This window comes from Blennius ocellaris, assembly GCF_963422515.1.
Source record: "Blennius ocellaris genome assembly, chromosome: 19".
Classification (NCBI taxonomy): domain Eukaryota; kingdom Metazoa; phylum Chordata; class Actinopteri; order Blenniiformes; family Blenniidae; genus Blennius; species Blennius ocellaris.
In genome coordinates, this window is record NC_137668.1 from 8,420,827 (window position 1) to 8,439,465 (window position 18,639).

An 18,639-nucleotide genomic window follows, 5' to 3' on the forward strand; every position below is an offset into this window, starting at 1 on the left:
CTCTTGAAGACCCCGCAGCAGCTCAAACACTGCGCTCTGACATGAATAACTGACAAACAGATGTGTACAGGTCTCCCAGGCCTCCAATTACGCTTTGGTGCCGCTGTCCGTCAAAGACAAATGGGACAGGACCTGCCAGAGGACCTTGAAGTTGCTGCTGGATCCGGCAGCCTCCAAGTCCACCCCTGTGCACAAAGAGCTCAGAGCCCCTCCACAGTAATTGAGTTTGATCTAATGAAGGCGATGCCAAACTTGGGTTATTATTTGCCCGAGGACAATGCAAGAGAGTTGAATTCGTTGTTTGGGAAAGGTGCCGGGGGAATTTCTTTGAAATGGAAAAATTGCATTAAACATTCCATTTGTATTAATTATATGGTGCCTCTCATTAACAGGGGCGCTCTCAAGAGCAGCGGCAGAACCGCTGCTGGTGGTATCAGGCTTAAAGCAGCACTCCAAGCAAAAATATTAGAGGCAACCATCTACGCCCGAGGCGCTCAGCCTGTGATGTCACTGGAATGAATGAATACAGCCGTATTCCAAAGCATTGTGTCTAGACCTTTGGTCCTACGAGACATCAGTCACTCAAGTTACTCACCACCAGATTCAATTAATCATAGCCTTAATTCAATCCGGTGGTCGGGCCTCCCAGCTGTAAGCCTCTAAGTGGGTTTTAAGAGTGTGCTGGTGAGCGCTTCTCCATGCCGGAGCCTGCGGGGCTCCTCCGTCTACCAGGGATTTAGTGACACTCCAAAGGTCAAGGGTTAGACTCACAGAGGCAGGTGGAATGGCGACTTGGGCCCAGCGTAGTTAATTTGCAAACATGAGTAGCGGTCGTGTGCATGCAGCAGCCGCCTCGCCTCGCCTCCCCTCCCCCACCCGCCCTCCTCGAGGCGGCGAGTGTGCATGCATGGACACAGCAGACACAAGGAACACAATGTCAGAAGTCGACCTACAGTAGCAGAGGCAGACACTTGTGAAATGCAGTGTGGATCTCCTCGGTCTCATAAATAATGGACGTCGGTGAAGCATCTGTCAACTTTTCTGTCAACCCAGTTCCAGATGGGAGTCAGACAGGCCAGGCCGGAGCAGCGTGTTACATACACATAACAAACCCTCCATCCAGTGTGTCTCATGCACCCTCGCCCTGTTTACATCGGTACACTGACACCTGTGTTCACCTACACGCCTCAGCCTATCTCCTGATTTATTAGGTCCTGCACTCGGCTTATTCGAGCCTTTTCTTCTCAGATGTGCTTGGCACACACTAAAATTCAATCACTGGAAGAAAAACAGCCAGTGTGCTCTGAAGACCTCCCCCCGGTTCAACAAATACAACTTTGGTTTCCTATCTAAATACACACATATTACCCGAAATGGCTCCTTGCATCAGTAGCACCTCCTCGCACGGTGGCGGTGAGGCGATAAACAGCCACCTCCAGCTCACCGCAGGTTTGTTGACTTAAATATGGCAGTGCTCACTTAACATTAAACACTCGCTGTGAGTTCCTTCCAGACGTAGCCGCGGAGCTGTCGCACTCACTAAGTCGTACTTCCTCTGGCACCCGAGCAAGATGCCAGAGGAAAAGTCGGGGAGTGTTGTCCACGGGCAGCGGGCCAGGGACCGGGTGGGTGTAGCGGAGAACGGGGGTGGGGGGGGGGGGCAGCAAGCGAGCAAAAAAAAAAAAAAAAAAGCGCAAGAGACTCGTGCACCGGAACGAGCTTCAGCAGCGACTCGGGGGCTCCTCGTCTCGCTTCCCTTCCTCCGGTGGCAGCCCGGGCAGCGGCGGGATGAGTGTGCCGGGCACTGCTGGGTGGCGGTTACTGTACGGTTGCTTTATGGACTAAAGCGCCGTCTTCCCGGCCTTGTCGTAATAGAGGATTCAGCTCATAAAGCAGCATCATGATTTGCAATAAGCAGAGTTAGGGGAGAGTAATGAAGGTGTAAATCAACCAAGCCATTCTTCCTTTTTATTTTTTCCTCTTCTTCTTTTAATCTGACATTGGCAGTCTCTCTCTCTTTCTCTCTCTCTCTTTCTCTCTCTCTCTCTCTCTGGTCCGCTCCCTCCTCTGCTTCCCTCTCTTTGCAGTAATGGAAAGCCTGGCACTCTGTAATAAAGCAGAGTGAGCAGCAGTATTAGTAAACAGTCTCTGCAATCATTCAGCCAAGTCCAACTCCTTTATTTTGTGTGTGCGTGAAGTATTTCATCGCCCCGTATGGTGTTAAGGTTGTGGGCGTGGGGGGCTAATGAATGAGGGTGGAATGAAGAGTATTTAATTCCAGTCTGGGAGACAGGGAGCGGCGGGGACTATTTGTTGGGCCTCCTCATAAGAACGCCTTTGTTTTCATTTTTTCACAGAGTTTCTGGACAAAAAAGCCTCTCTCTCTTTTTTTTTTCTCAATGGCAGCTCTGGGAATGTAGATGCAAATTCGCTGCATACAAGCTCACCAAAGACGAATAGGACCACACAGCACTGAGGGGGTGGGGGCTCGCCTTGCTTGGCCTGGCCTGGCCTTGCCTCGCTTCGCCTGACTCGCCGCCCTTTTCCCTGAATAAAGACGTCATCAGAATTTTGAAATGGAGCAGTGGGTTGGATTGGAAGCAATCATCAAAAAAAAAAAGAGAGACTCCAATACTCCTGAGTTAAAATGCCTGGCTGGGAATCATGTTAAAATTTCCATTCCTCGCTCCAAATCGATCGTATGGGTCCCTGCTCTCCAATATCCATGGTCACCTTTGCTATAAAGTAGGGTATTACTTCTTTAATGCAGTGGAGTTTCATTCTGTGACCACTGAGGAGAGGAAGGAAAAGAAACGTATCTGGCGACCTCAAACACAAAGAAATGATGGCCGGGGGTTGCGTGAGAAAGTCACCTGTATTTTTAGATGCACGTTTCAGATGTACACGTTCATGAGGAAGCTTTGACGCCCACCCGTGACATTGGGTTGAATTATTTTCCCCCCTGTCTGCCTGTTTAACGCCGGCCAGCCTCCACGGACACGTTAATGCAGTATTGATTGTTTATCTGTAATAACACCATGCTGTTGCTGCTCGGGTGACAACAGCTAACAGGGGAGGAGGGAGGAGGAGGAGGGCGAGAGGGTTTAGGGGGCGAAGGAGGGGGAGGGTGCCGCGGGTGGTAAGGTGGTGATAGATAACGCTGTATACCCTCTTTTGACTGGTGAATCTGGGGTAAAACGAGGTGGCTGAACATATCCTATCTGGCAATAGTCCAGGTGTGAAATGGGAAATAGAAACTGGGGTGAAAATGTTGGTGCAATGTGGCCGTGGCTCGATAAGGCCGTCTATGAAATAATTCAATCTGCACATACGGCCATTGCGGTAGCTTCCAGCGATGCCGTCCTCCCACTCCCTGGGCCCGGAGTCCATATGGCCGGCTACAGTGTCACTCTGTGGCCTATGGCCCCGGCCTGTTGTCGTGCTAACCAAGCCCTTCCCCCGAGGAGCTTGGTAATTACAAAATAAGCTGGAAGCCACAGCGACCATGAGGAAAAAAAGCGAGTGTGATTAAAGATGTGTGTACAGCAAAGTTCAAGGGGGTACTGAGTCGTGTGTCTCGGCAGCGCTCGGGAATCAAACGCTAACTCGGATCAATCGGGCTTCTTTGTTCATTAGAGTCCTTCGTTCCCGGGAGTGGCAATAAAAAAAACCAAGCCATCAGCGGCGCTCATTTCAGTGATGAGCCGGCCGTCCCTCAGGGGTAACTAGCCGAGGTAAATAAACACGAGTCACAGTTAAGGTCAGAGGAGATCGCGGCCGCATGTTGTTCATCTCGGAGGTTGGCCGAGTCCCTTTGATTGGACCGAAAGTCCCTCGTTTACAGGAAACGGTCCACGGATCCCTTCAAATCTCCTCCCAAACAAACACGGATTTACATGCGTCATTTGAATCCCGATGCCATCGCAAATGCAGGGGCTTATTCTTGACGGGGATTCACACAATCTGTGCTATTTTCATTTGTTTTTTTTCCTTTGTATCCCAAGGCTGGGCTGATACCCTGCTAGAAGTCCTGCCCGTGACAAATGGCTTTCTTAACACTCGAATGCCTCGCCGGTTTTAGTTGGATGCAGTTTGAGAGAAATTTTGTCCAATTTAGGAAGAGTCAAAAGCTGGAGTATCACTGCACATCGGCAGCTTTTTGAGCCTTGTGCGAAGCTTCCTCCGTTAATATTGTAAAAACTGCTTCCCCCTATCTGTCGCCATGTTATTTTATGGTGGGCTCCCAGGAAAGGTCATTACTCTTAGTCGAGGGGAAAACAGCTTTTTATTAAGGCCATATTTTAGGTGTGTGCGTGATGTCTTTGTTTTACCTCTATGTATTATTTAGTGTTGTGTGACAATTGTGTTTGTAGCTGTCTCACCGCTGGCCCGCTGTTACAGTCAATATACGCCTGAATGGAAATGTGCTTCCACCCCATTCCCTCTCATGTAATTGTCACGGGGGAGGCTGAGAGGAACGTGGGAACGCAACTCCTCCGCTGATTTTCAATTCACCGCACCAAGTTTGACCTTTGCGCGTCGTCCAGTCAATGCATCTGCTTTTGGAGACGCACCATTCATTTGAAAGGCACAGCGTCGTATCATAAGGTACCACAATGATCTAACCGAAATATAAAGGGTTCAATTCCTGAAATAGCTGAATGTTTTGGCAGCTTTGTGCAAGACTGAAGTTCTTGCATAAAAATAATTTGTAGAAATCTTTGGAAGTCATCATCTTTGAGCCGGCTGACATGAATAGCAGCATTTAAATGTGACACGAGACTGCAATTTATGCAGCAAGGATTAACCAACCACACAAAAAAACCTGGTTTACAAGCGTATTTTACAACTGTATTCATTTTCATTACATTCAAAAGAAATGTATGTTAAAATTGTATTTTTATGATATATTTCATAGTTTTACCCAACAATTAAAGATTTCTTCTTTGAAATTATTTGGAAAAGGGTTTTCCAGAGAAAACAGGAGAAAATAGCAGTAGTAAAAATATTACTCGGTTCGTGTAAAATTCCAGGGAAAATTGGTCTCGTATCTGTAATACCTGTGCTCACCACTTGAGGGGCAACAGAGCTGTTAGAGAGCAAGCCATCACCTTTACTTGAATCAGGGGCAGTTTTAACATGATGTTGTGATGAAATGAAGAGATAGAGTCACTAAACCAGCATGTTTTATCAGGATGTTGATCCAGGAATTGAAAAATGAAAACCAGGTAGGGTGTATGCAGTGTCACACAAAAACAAAATACTAGTTTGTAATAACTCCTAGATCAATGCACAATCACATCAAGTGTGTTTGGGAATTATTACAATCTTTCTGTCCAGTGCAAGAGACAGAAATAACTGCCAGTGCATCGCTAACTCAAATTTAGGCTTCTTTATCAGAGAAGAAAATTTAATCGGCAGATAGTAGAATTCATTAGCGTCCCATTTAGAGAATTCTTCTTAGCTACACATGTGATAGTCTATCTATACACACATAGATGCATTCAGCTCGTAAGAGTCTCAAAAGTGAATAAAGTCCTAACGTATGTTTGAAACACATTCCTTTTTTCCCAAGTACTTTTTTGAAGATAGCCCTCTAAAGTGTTAACCGGCACTGATCCACGGCCATTGTTAGCATTAGCCATATTTCTGCTCTTTAAGGTAAGACCTCTTATTATGACTTTGCGTGATGTGACAGAGACTTGAGCCCAAATGGCCCATCAGTGTGTGTTTGTGGTTTTTAGTTTCTCTGTCCTGTGATGGACTGGTGGCCTGTAGTTAGCCTTCACTCTGAGCGAGCTGGGAACGGCTACAGCGCTCTGCGGCCATGAATACAAAATATAGGACAAGGAGCTTTTAATTATGGGCTTTATTGAGATTATTGTTCCTTCTTTGGCCTTTCGCTCCAGACTAAATGGGGCTAAATGTATAGAAAAAGAAAAAAGCGAGAAAGAAAACACACGCATGTGCTTGACTGCACACGAGACATGCAAACACTTGGGAAGCAAACACTCATTTGCATAGAGACGGAGGAGGCTCCCATAACCACCAGTGTATTACCACAAAGGCCACGGCGGGGGGAAAGCAGGAAGCCGGCAGCCCCTCCATTCAGCCTCCCCTTCCACCCCCCTCCCGTGCCATTGTCAGCCCTTCTGAGGAGCGCTGTGTCAGACCACATGGCCGGCGGTGACAAAACATGTGTCCTGGTGAACACACAGGAAAGCAAACAACCGAGGATGTCTCATCTGCTAGCGCGTCGCCGGATGAATGCCATTAAGCCATTATGCCTTTGCTCTTTGTGTGAGCGAGGAACGTCTCGTGCCTATTTGTTCTCCCGGCCGAGCCAGGATGACCACATCTGTTTGCCACCGGGGTAGCGGGCGTTATTAATCTACGCGTGAGGACATTTAGCGAAATCAAACCTCCATTTATTAGCCCCCAGCACAGGTTTGAAGAACTGGCGAGGGGAGATAATGACTTTAAGCTCCCATTTAGTCAATTAATTCTCCGGAGTGGAATCAGAAACCGCTTGCTAAAAAGTGAGAGTCTCCGTTGTTTATGACGACATAGTTCAAAACCGTATTCCACAGCTGAAAATCATTGTTTGGCACCAAAGCTGGGACGAAAAAAAAAAAAAATGATGCCACCCTCGTACGTTTAAGAGAATTTGGAGAGACCCTTTAGAATAATGTGGCGAGAGTGTCCTCTTCAGCTGCTCTGCCACTCTGTGGTAAACACAGCTATGAACACTGTTACAAGTTCACGGAAGCTCATCTTTGTTTATGTCAAAGCGTTAAAAGAGCAGGCAGAAGGGGGTGGGGTGGGGGTGGCGGGGTGGGGTGGGGGTGGCGGGGTGGGGTGGGGGTTAGCGGGGTCGAAAAAAAAGGGAGTGAGCTAAAAGACTGAGTATTTTTTTTGCATTGAGAGCTTACAACCCGCAATTTAGTCCAGACTGTGGAGACAGAAAATCAAGTGTGGGAGTGGAATGGTTACTTCAGGATCCCTCTGCGGGATCTAAACTGGGCCACTCCGGCCTCGGACTGAGTGATGCGGGCTCTGCTGAATGATGGCACAGTGGAAATAAGTAGAAAACAGGCAAAGTAGCTTCTCATTGACTTGGCCCAGATTGTATGATTTATATGGGTTATTTGGTATGCATTTGGGCAGCCAGGCAAGGTAATGTGTTTGCAGAGGGCTGTGGAGCGGTGCGCTGTGGATGAAGGCTGAGGGCTAACCCTGCGTCTGACAGCGATAGTACCAGCTAATTTGTTTGGATCACTGTCGTCCGTTCCAAGGCAGCTCCCCCATCCCAGTCGTGTCCAATCAGGAATTTTTTAAACCACCTTACACCTTTTTAGTCTTTTTTTAGATTAATATAGCATCAAAAACTTACATCAATGCAACCGTTTTGAGGTATTCTTTATGTTTCCCAGCATTTGAAATAACAATCACTGATTAAATCGCTTGACTGAATGTTAGCTAGCATTTACCTGGTGTTAACTTATCCAAGTCTGTTGTTGATATACAATTATTTTGATGTACAGAGGACTGGATATTCAAAATAAATATGCAAGCAGCATGACATATCTGTTTTTAACAGCTAGCAACATTAGCTTGCCGAGCTCATAGCTTTATTACAAAAGGTTTTATGATAAATATAATACATTTTGGATATTTCTTCCATTGCTTTTTCCTCTTCACATGCGTAGATGTACAGTAACATCAGTGTTTGCCTCCAGAGTGTCACGACTCCCTTTATAATTGAGAGTGACTGTAAAAACAATCAACGTTGGTGATGTTGAATGAAAGTGCATATAATCCTATTCCAAATGATTATAGACTATATCTCTGTGCACACATGTGTGGTTCATAACAAAAACATAAGAGCACCCACGAGTGGCCCAACACGTTTCTGCCGTTTCTACGTAAAGAGTCATTCTTTTCAAAACGTTGCCGCGTAAAAAGTAAACCTTTCTGAAACGAAATCGCAAAGACGATGCATTTTCACTGTGTGCCACAGGCTAATCTGGCTTCGTCTATTGGTGGATGCGATATTGTATGATGGTCTTTTGTGATTTTAGGACAGCTATTTATACAAGCTGATCTGTATAATTATTGGAAAATACGTCCTGGAAAAAAGACAAAACAAAACAAAACAAAACAGTAACATATCATTCCTGCAGATTGCAGTAGAGTATTTAATTGTGTTCGGAAAGTGAAGCATCATTTTACATTAGCACAGGTAATTGTGCAAACTATGCAGAGATAGAATTAGATAAAAAACAATTCTTTCTATAATGGCCCTGTCACGACTTCAACTCAAGAAATTTACTTGTATTAGCGATCTAAATCATGATTGCTAGTTCCTTGCTACTTTAACGTGTTAATTCGAGTGTAAGTTTATGTGATATAACGCATGCTTTACACAAGGTGATAAACCAGCTGTCAAAAATATGCCTTTATTAGGTGCAGATTTGCACAAATTCAAAACATCAAAATATGTCATAAAAAAGTATCTTACTGTGTGAAGATAATTTCTTTCTATATATCTCGGTAACGTCTGTATAATATTTAACCAGTTGTAAAAACATGTGAATCCAATCGTAGGAGTTCTTCTACATTTTTAACCATCAGATCACATCTTGAGGTTCTGAAGAAATGTTTTCACACATAGCCTACATAATCTTACTCCTGCCTTAATTTTCACTTCTTGTCACATTTTCACATATGTGTTTCGCATACAGCACCATTATATCTAACTCATTTTCTTGTGATACAAGTTTGAGAGTCCAATTATGTCCTTTCACTGATTCAAGCTCAAGCCTCATACTTCTGCCACAAACAACACAGACCTATGCTGTAATGTTAATAGAAGTACAGTGAAGTTATAGATCAGATTTAACCTCGGAACTTCAGCTTGTTCTGTTTTTCTCATATATACACATTTTCATCATGCATGCATAACAAAGAAAAAAGTTTAAATATAAATACAGCCCAATATCAACATGATATTGTATGTGGTGCCTGAACTAAAATGCATTTGACTTCCCTTCTCTAAACATGTCTCCAACACTCATCAAATAAATAAGAAGATACTAAAATCCACGTATCATCCTTTTCCTCATTTTAGCAGCTCTCTGCCACTTTGCGTCTCTCACACACATAAACTTTACAACAAATCAATAAGAACTTCAAGCTGAAGCCTAAAAAAAGAAATGGGTTCAGTTTTAAAGGGTTAATTCCAATGATATCAGTCAGGGTAAGAGTCTCCAACATATCTTTGAGGGAAGCTAATGTGCTATTTAGAAGCAGAAAGGGGGCTCACAGAGGCGTGAACCACATCTTGGTGTTATTCCAGTGCTGTAGGTTGAATCCTAATTTTGACTCGAGCCCTGAGTCAGGAATTTAGCCGCAGCTTTGCATCCCAATTGGACTGTGGACTTTGAGCTGTTTATTCATCATCAATTTATTTATTTTTTTAATATTAATGATTTCTCCCCTTCTCTATCAGTACATTTTGTCTTATTATTGTTGTTTTTCATGGTGGTAATATATCCCCATCTGTCTGAAATCTCTTTTTAGTGATCAATTTCCTCGCCTTAATCTGTGACACACGAGCGTCTGTGCCTCAGATTGGAAGGAAGTTAGTTTCAAGACAATGCGACACTGTGTCTAGACAGTGTTTCTCAGTTAAACAAAAAATCAATATGTATTGACAAGGATCTGGGTAATCTTTTCCCCCGTTTGGTCATTTCTGTGTCTGTTCTCCTGCAAGGGCAGGCGACATTTAAGAAATTTTTTCTAACATTTGTCCGCTTTTTCTACAAAATCTCAGTGAACCACTAACCCACATGGGCAGGTTCGTGGTTAGAAATGGTTACAAATGGGGAGTTCCGTATTTGGGTTTGAGTGCACCGTTACAAGGATTCGCTTGTGAATTTCTCAAAGCGTGAGGTGAGTGACACCTATCTGCAATCGTTTTTTTTTTTTTTTTTTCTCTTAACAAAGTGAGTTTGAGGAGGCGGAAGCATGGAGGCCAAAGAGAAGAAACCGTCTGCTGACACCGCCGCACATTAGCAACCTTTAAGGGCCTCCTCTGTGGATTGTAGCATGACCACGTCACCTGTGGCACCAGTGCCCAGCCATTCCGCCCCCCCCTAACTCCCCCTCTCTCCCCCTTCGCTTGCCCCTCTCCCAGGCTGACATTCTCCTCTCTCACTTTTAATTGCACCCCAGGGGGTTTTCTGGGTTGCTGTGGAAGTCTCTGGCTCAACAGGCGCGATAGGGTGCTTTGCCATGTCGCTCATGTCCCTCGTTAGGGAGGGTGAAAAAATAAAAAATAACAAGACTAGAAAGTGGAAGAGGTAGGAAAGAAAAAGGAGGCCTAATCTAGATTAGCCTTAAATGCCACCCGGGCCCATTGTGTATCGCAGCACACGTGCGTTGGAAAGGCCATTAGCCATCCAGATCCGATACGTATTGATGAATGCATTTGTGCGCCTCACGTTGTCCCCGTCTCTATCCGCGTGGTGGTGCGTTCGATAAAACCAATAGATACATTTAATAACTAATTGTTCTCATTCAAAAATGTTATCCCGGGCAATTCTTTGAGTGTGGAATCGCGGGTGCATTCAAAAATTGGCAGTAGACACATTAATCTTGCTTACCCAGCACCCTCCACAATGCATTGGTCTTATTGCTCCACAGCGACTCCACACAATCTGTGACAGGCAATTTAAAGCAATTTACTTTTTTCATTTTTTCATCAAGCGTCTTTTTTCTTAATGCAATTAAATGGCACATGATATGAAGCGAGGACGGGGCGAGCGAGCGAGCGAGACAAAAGAGAAGACAGAGAGAGAGCGAGGAGGGAGGAAATAAAGGCAGGCAGCCTTGTGCTGGTTGTAAACACTGCCTCTTAACTGGGAGAATATAATTATAGTGTCATGTTCTATTACACACCTTCATTATGACGATGGTGCTCCTAGAGAAAGCGAACACAGAGAGATGAGACCTGTGGCTCTTAAAAAAAAAAAAAAGAAAGTCACGCACAGCCACACGTACCTCTAGAAAAGATGGCTGCCAACCGCGACTCTTTCCGTGACACTTTGTTTGTCGTGGTTGTGCACTTCTGTTCCACTCCTCCTGTAAAGGGAAATTATAGGTTATTACAAGGCGTGTTTACAGTTTTTTGTTTTAAAGTGCCAACAGTTTTAACAACACTGCACTCACAGAGTTACCTTGGGGAACAGTTTGATTGTATGTTGTCCATCAGCCAAATCATGGGTCATGTAACCCAATGAATGGGAAGACAATGTGTAAAAGTCACCTCTCTTTGTAGTTACTCATACCGGCTGCAAGGTAAATATGTCAGTTTGGATCAGTTGGAAGAACAGGTTGTCAGTTTGATCCCCCATTACATCCTGTCTATATGTCCTTGGTTGAGAGTCCCAAGTTGTTCCCAATGGAGATCTAGCACCTTTCAGAGCAGCATTATGGTCTGAGTATGAGCTGAAGGGTTGAATGTGACTAGCAATAGAAAGTCAATTTACCATTTTGTGGGATAAAGACTTGAAATATATGGGTGCTGTGGAATGACAGATTCAATGACATCCAGTAGGGATGAGTTTAACCTTCATCAAAACAGTTTTCTAGCATGTCAATAGGACATTTTTAGATTTTTTTTTGGGGGGGGGGGGGGGGGGGATACTACTGATACATGTTATCAGGTGGTGGATCGAAATAGAGATACAAAGGACATAAGACCGTTAAAAAAAAAAAAGATCTTAAAAGCTTGACAAATGGTAAATGGATGTCACTTACATATCACTTTTCCACCGCTTGAGCAGTGCAGAAAGCGTTTTACACTGGTAATCACATTCACTCATTCACACACCAATGGCTGTGGCTGCAATGTAAGGTACTCAGTCCATCCATTGGGAGTAGATTGAGGTTCAGTGTCTTGTTCATGGGCACTGACAATGTGGATAGGAGGGGATGGGGAATCACACCTGCAGCCGCCTATCCGGTAACAGATTGGTGGACGGAAGATAATTCAGCATGGTGTCAAAACGGAAGAGGGATATCCAAAATGTTGTGTTTTTCTATTATAGTGAATGAAATCCATCCAGTTTGAGATCTTTTGAGGGTTGCCAGCACTCCATCGTAGGATGTCGTTGCACAAAAACACATGTGCTTTTTTTGTTCCACGCCTCATATTGGGTCAAAGACTTTAAAGCACTGATTTCATTCTGAACATGTGAGATGTTGGTTTTGGCTGCATGTCATGTCGTGGTTTGTGTCACATGGCAGTGTACAAGATCACAGTTAAAAATGTGGGTGATCTTTCAGTTTGGTTCCAAAAATATACTGTGTGGGAAGAATTTGTTTCTGTTGTTGTAATTAATAAGACCAGAAACAGTGTGAGACCTTTCGAGGAATGCTGGAACCACATGTTAGTCCTAGACTTGAGCCAGTTTTGCTATTTTTCTTCATATATGACATTTATTTAACTTTTTCTCACAATGACTCCAATCAATCTGAGAAAATATGCTTTGGCTTTATAATGTGATTTTGTGACAATAACAATCGACTATTGAGGATTAGAGTATTGTCACAGTAATTTACGTCTTTAACTTTATGTAACAAAATGTCGAACTCTTCCTGCACCTTTAAGCCACTATTTTAAAGGTGTACAGGATTTTCCAGAATTTTAGGAAAGAACCGCCCTCTCCACCTTCTGAAAAAATGCACATGCACAACGCTCTACCTGCTCCCGAAACGGAACGCCTACTAAAACGTGCGCGAGAGACGTGCACGAGCCCAGTTCTCCTCGTGCACGCTCTGTTTACAAGTCGGCGTCGCTCACATCGCTCACATCGCTCACCGTAATAACTACTGACGATGCAAATTACAAAACAAACTAATCAACCCTGGAAAGTTACAATATAGACGTAGATAACTTTTACTGGAAGTGATTTGAAATGGATTTCTCCAAATAGAATGCCAAACTTTACCTGTGGAGTAGAAACTTGGCGACTGAAGCATCAGTGGGAAGCCCAACCTGGGCTTTCAGCGCACGCCATCGTGTGAAACAATCTCCCCAAAACACTCTGGTCTTGTTTCTCTCTTCCGAAGCCTTTCTCTTCTTCTCATACACTTCGAAGACACTTTTTCTCTTGCGACCCTCTACCATTCTCAAAGTACCCGGTGAGAACTGCGAGCTCACTGAAGGCGTAGCTCACCATAGACACCTGAAAGCGCACATGCGCAGAAAGTGAAAAACTAATAGATCCACGCTACCTGGGGACGAGCACGTACGACGGCCTTACGTAATATATCACCAGAATGATTGACAATTGGGAGGACCAATAGTCTTGATGATCCACCCGGAAAAAGAACATCCTCCTGTACACCTTTAACTTCAAATCTAATGTCTTTTATGCATACTGTATATAGCCTTTAAATGACCTCTTGGACTCTTGAGCATGTTTGATTCATTGGTTCAATGCAATTGGCTACTGAAAATGTCAATCAAATATGGGCCATGGCTCCTGACAGCTTTGAACACTTCAAAACACGAAACAGGTCATAAGGACCGAAGAGGTTTGGAGAAATACTCAGTTGTGATATCTTTCACATCATTGGTGCTTCTATTGTTTAGTATATAGGGAGTCTCCAAATTAAAGAAAATCCATCTCAATTGAATTCGACAAAGTCACTTATAAGTGCTGCTTTGTAGTCACGTATCTGAGTTAATGCATCGTCGCCAACAGATATGAAACTCGATACGCTGAATAAAAAGTGGCTCGTAAGAAATTCCTCCGTTTCTCTTTCCGCTACTCTCTCAAATAGTGCAAATGTGAAGAGGCAGGCACTTTGTCGCCACCGGGCTGCATGTAGCACCGGAACATTCTTAACCAGCTGTGACATTTTTTGACGTAGCAAAATAAAACCTCAGCTGACTTACTCCTGGTTGTGGTCCCTTGTCAAGAGCATTATCAGGGCAGGAGCTGTACAATATGGCTTCTAGGGGATGACAAATGTGGTCAAGGGGCGAGCGCTCCTTAGGGACGACGGAGCCCTCCATACAGTGAAAGCATTAGCTTTCCACAGTGACATTATGAAGAAATCTATTGAAAAGGCCGGCTTCCCAGTGCTGAGGGACTCGAGGTAGAAAGCTTCATGAGTCCACCCCAGAGACCGACTGGTATTTCCAACCACGCCGAGGCCTACAGCAAATCAATAGCTCAAAGTCCCACATGCTCTTCACCAGCGTCAATTAAGTAAATTCATAAAGTCGAGTGTGCTGGGAGTTGAGAGAGGGAAATAAAAGAAAGGGAAAAAATAGAGAGCGAGGGGGAGGAGAGTGAACAAGGGGGGGGGGGGGGTGGGTAAAAAAAAAAATCATCCAGTCATCTTGCATATTTGGATAGGAAACAGAGCCTGCGCCGTGTGAGTTGCAGTTTAGAGGAAGTGAAGAGGGGCGGGGTATTTCTCCACGGGCGTTATTAAAGAAGCCTGACAGTCCATCTCACTTTCACCTGCCTCCATCAGCACACACACTGTTGACCTGGTAGTCCTACCCCACCCCCCCCCTCTCCCCACCCACCCCGCCCCCGGTGCTGAGCTAGGCAGAGGACACATGCAAAGTGACCGGCTTTCAGCGAAAAGCCCCACGATAATGCATATCAGCTCAGGCCTGTGGAAGCAAAGCAGGCGGAGCGGCAAAGAGAGAGAGGGGGGGGTGCGGCGGTGGGTGGGTGCCATAAACTGCAACGCATGAGGGAAAAGAGAAAGAGGGGACCTAACCCCCAGCTTCAATTTGCCTCATAAGGGGAAAACGGGGCATGCCTTGGCTGCCTCTGGAAGACAGGTAGCGTAATGGATGGGCCAGTCTCCCGGCCTGACTGCTGACGCTGCTCTGACAGGACGTTTCTCCCTCTCCTTCACCTCTTCTCTCACTCTCTCCCCTCGTTTGCCTCTCAGGGTTGTCACGTTAACGACATCTGATCTCTAACTTTAAGCACCTGTGTTCTGCATGCCAAAGCTTCACTTTGGACATCTTATCCAGAGGGCATGAACAAAGTCCAAGTTTGGAAAGACTTTCAAACCTCGGCCGGTTTGCTCAGAAACTCAAATGTCATTCAAGAATGCAGGTGGTGGCCATTCGTGCTTGCAAGTACAAAAGAAATGTCCACCTATGAATAAAAGGTCGAGATGCTTGATTCCATTTTTGAGGGTTTAGGGTGATGGGGTTTTCCACTTGCATTTTACTTTTGCTTTCAAACTGACGTTCCTAAATCCAAATTATTACCAGCTCACTTACATCATGTTTAATGTATCCCATCAGCGGTAATGTAAGTGGACTATAATGTTGTAAGCCAAAATCCAGCATTCGTACGTCAATCAGATCAAACCAAAGATGATTTGGATTATTGGTTCATCCTACTACAAATGAGACGAGTGCCAGCATCATGACATTCAATTTGGACCAAAACCCAATATAAATTTGATTCTGAATTATTGTGAATAGCACCACGGACTCACAGCATTGTGTTTTTGTGAGGAGTTTGCTTCCTTTTCTTGTGTTTACATGTTTTAACTCTACTCTTCTGGCATTGTCCAAAGACTTCCTTAAACTAAAGTGAACTGGTGACTGTACATTGCTTTCACGTGTGCATGAAAACTCACCTGTCTCATTATATCATCACTGTGATGGACTGCCGAACCATCTAAGATGTACTTTTCCTTTCACACACTGTCAGTACGGAGATAATTTTGTCTGACACACGTCAGTCTGGAGAAAGTGGGTATAGAAGCTGAAATTAATTGGGAATTTTGCTGAAAGTTTTAGTTGTGGTCATTTTTTGGAATTTCGAGTGGACACGTCAAGAAGAAATGAATTCTGTGCCAAATAAAGAAACTTCTGTTCTAGTTTCCATGAGGTTTTGGCAGCAGCTGCCTGGAGTTGGGAATATACGGTATGAGAAAGGAAAGGAAGTGAAAGGGCCATTGGTTCATTGAATTAATTAATAGATCTAGTTGGATGTATGGTTTGTATGTTGCATATGGATGGATGGATGGATGGATGGATGGATGGATGGATGGATGGATGGATGGAGGGATGGATGGATCGTGATAAAAATGGGTCCCTGGCGGTTAAATCTCTAAGCCTGCATAAAGAAAGTATGGTAAAAGGATTGATGAACCTTCTTTTCCCTTTCTTTGGACAAACAGGAAACAAAAAGTGAGGGATGGATTGAAAAGACATAGAATTGATGGTTAAGAAGTTAATTCCAAACCCAGTTTAGCATCACAGATGTGGCCTTAGTCTGAATAGAGAAGGTATAGAAAAGGAACTGAATTGAGGATAGATGGATGAATAATTGATAGATCGAGTGTTTGTTGTCACTCTACTCCTTATAAATAGGGTACTGATAGCTGGACTGTTGTTAGGACAAACACCAAGACAGCTTTTAAGTAATCAATGTATATGACCTACAACTTATTTATCAATTTTATGCAGTTAGTTTAAGGACACGTAAATGATCAGCAGGTGTTTTTTATTGTGTGGACGGACATCGAGGTCTTCAAAATTGGACTATGTATTGATGTCTTGACAAACAACTTTTCCATGGCAAGGACCCTTACTTGGAATTCCTGGCTTAAGCCAGGCTATTTTGTTTTCATTTTTTACATCTGCATGTTTTACTGCCTATTTTTCTATTTACCTCTTCCTCCACATGCAAAGCATTTTGGAGTCACAGCTTGGAAAGTGGAGAAAAAAAGAAAATGCGACTTACAATAGACAAAGTGGGTCAGCAGATGACTACGGGCCTCTGCACTTGCGTAAAGCAAGCAAGGCGAGGCAAGGTGTGTCGCGGAATTTTTTTTTTTTTTTAAGAAAGGCCGCTTGCATTCAACAAACATCTTTACATGACGCGGGAGCCCGTGACCTCGGTGAACTCTCCAAAGGGCTCGTAGGCGGGGAAGCAAACAAGACAGTCGAGCTGTTTTATGAACCTCTGCCAGTTGAACAGACAAAGCCAAATAGCGGGAAAAAAAACACACAATTGTATCAAACTCCCTATTATGTTGTGAGCTGAATCCTTCTCCGCCGCAAACGGCTTGACAAGACTGGCACAGTCGTGAAATATGCAGCTACTGTATTTTGTTTATTGAGCCAACAAAGACGCCCAGCCAACATCAAAACCGTGCACAAGAAGTCGCTACAAAGCGGGTCCCATTCGATGCAGCGAAGCATCTGTTTGTATAACTCTCAGCGGTTGTTCTGTGACATTGCTTGATGGGTTTTTCTTCACTTCAGATTTTTTTAGATACTAAACTTAGCTCCGGTATCCAAGAGGAAACGGCGGCATTGTGACAGCGCTGCTGCCTCCTCTCCCTGCAGCCGGCACCTCTTCTCTTCTCTCGCTCCATTTCCACCCCCCCTCCCCCCCCACCCCTACACCCCCCCCCCCCCCCCCCCAGCTCCCTTCACTCTGTCTGGTTCCACTCCTGCATGCAGGTCAGGGTACTTAATTCACGTCCAGAGACATCGTTTTCCAGGATCCCAGACATACTGTGCGAGGGAAGCAGACCAGACCTGCCTGCCATACATTGGGGCTTGCCTCGTCTCACCCCCCCCCCCCCCCCCCCACCGCCTCGCCACCGCAACCCTCCTTCTCCCCTTCTTGCTCCTGCCTTCTGAGGGCGCGCGATACGGAGAAGCGATGCAGACGCTCCCCAGCGGACTTACTGATAACCCCACCACCACCACCACCACCAAACCCCAGCAGAGGAATACTGCCGGCCTGGATATCGCCCAGCCGCCCAGGAATAATGAGAACAAAAGCATAATACATGGCCTTCTTTCTCTTCCTGCCACCCCCGTTCCTCCACCACCACCTCCGTCCTACGCTGTTCCTCTTGTTCCTTTCCTTCGTACATGTGCCAGCGTTGGCCTTCGGAGGACGGCAGACAAGAGGAACGAGGACGGGAGGGAAATGACTGAGAGACGGGGGAGCGGAGATATTCCGCTGCCCACATCAGGGCCATTCTCCACGGTTTGCAAACAGTCATTTTGCTTCGGTATCTTTACACTGATCTTAAGGTAATAAACTGGGGTTGACATTGCCCAGGGTCTCCATTGGCATTCTGCTGGGTCCGATAACAAAGTGTGCCGAAGCAGATTGCTTGAGAAGATAGAAAGGAGGGCCGCTCCACATACAGACTCGCACTCCATTAGATGTTGATTCTGGGGCTTAATGCAGATAAAGTGGCTCGACACATGCTGTACAAGATGTAAGCCTCCTATACATTGATGTGTAAAATTTCTAATGTGATATTTATCAGGCGAGGCGGCGCGCGGCTCGCCCATCAATCAGGTGACTGACATTCAACATACAGCACATGTGTTTCACATGGATGGATATCGGGGGTGGCGCCGATGGGGGATGTGAGGCTGTTGAGTGATTTCGAGTCTCTTCTTCAGATGCTGCTTTTATCATTTCAGTCCTTCTACTTCCTGTATTTGGAATTTTTACATTCACTCGACAGATTACGTGATGGATTTGTGCAGTCAGATTGTGAGTCAATTTGTGAAGTATTGGTGTGGTTACAGCATGTTTATACATT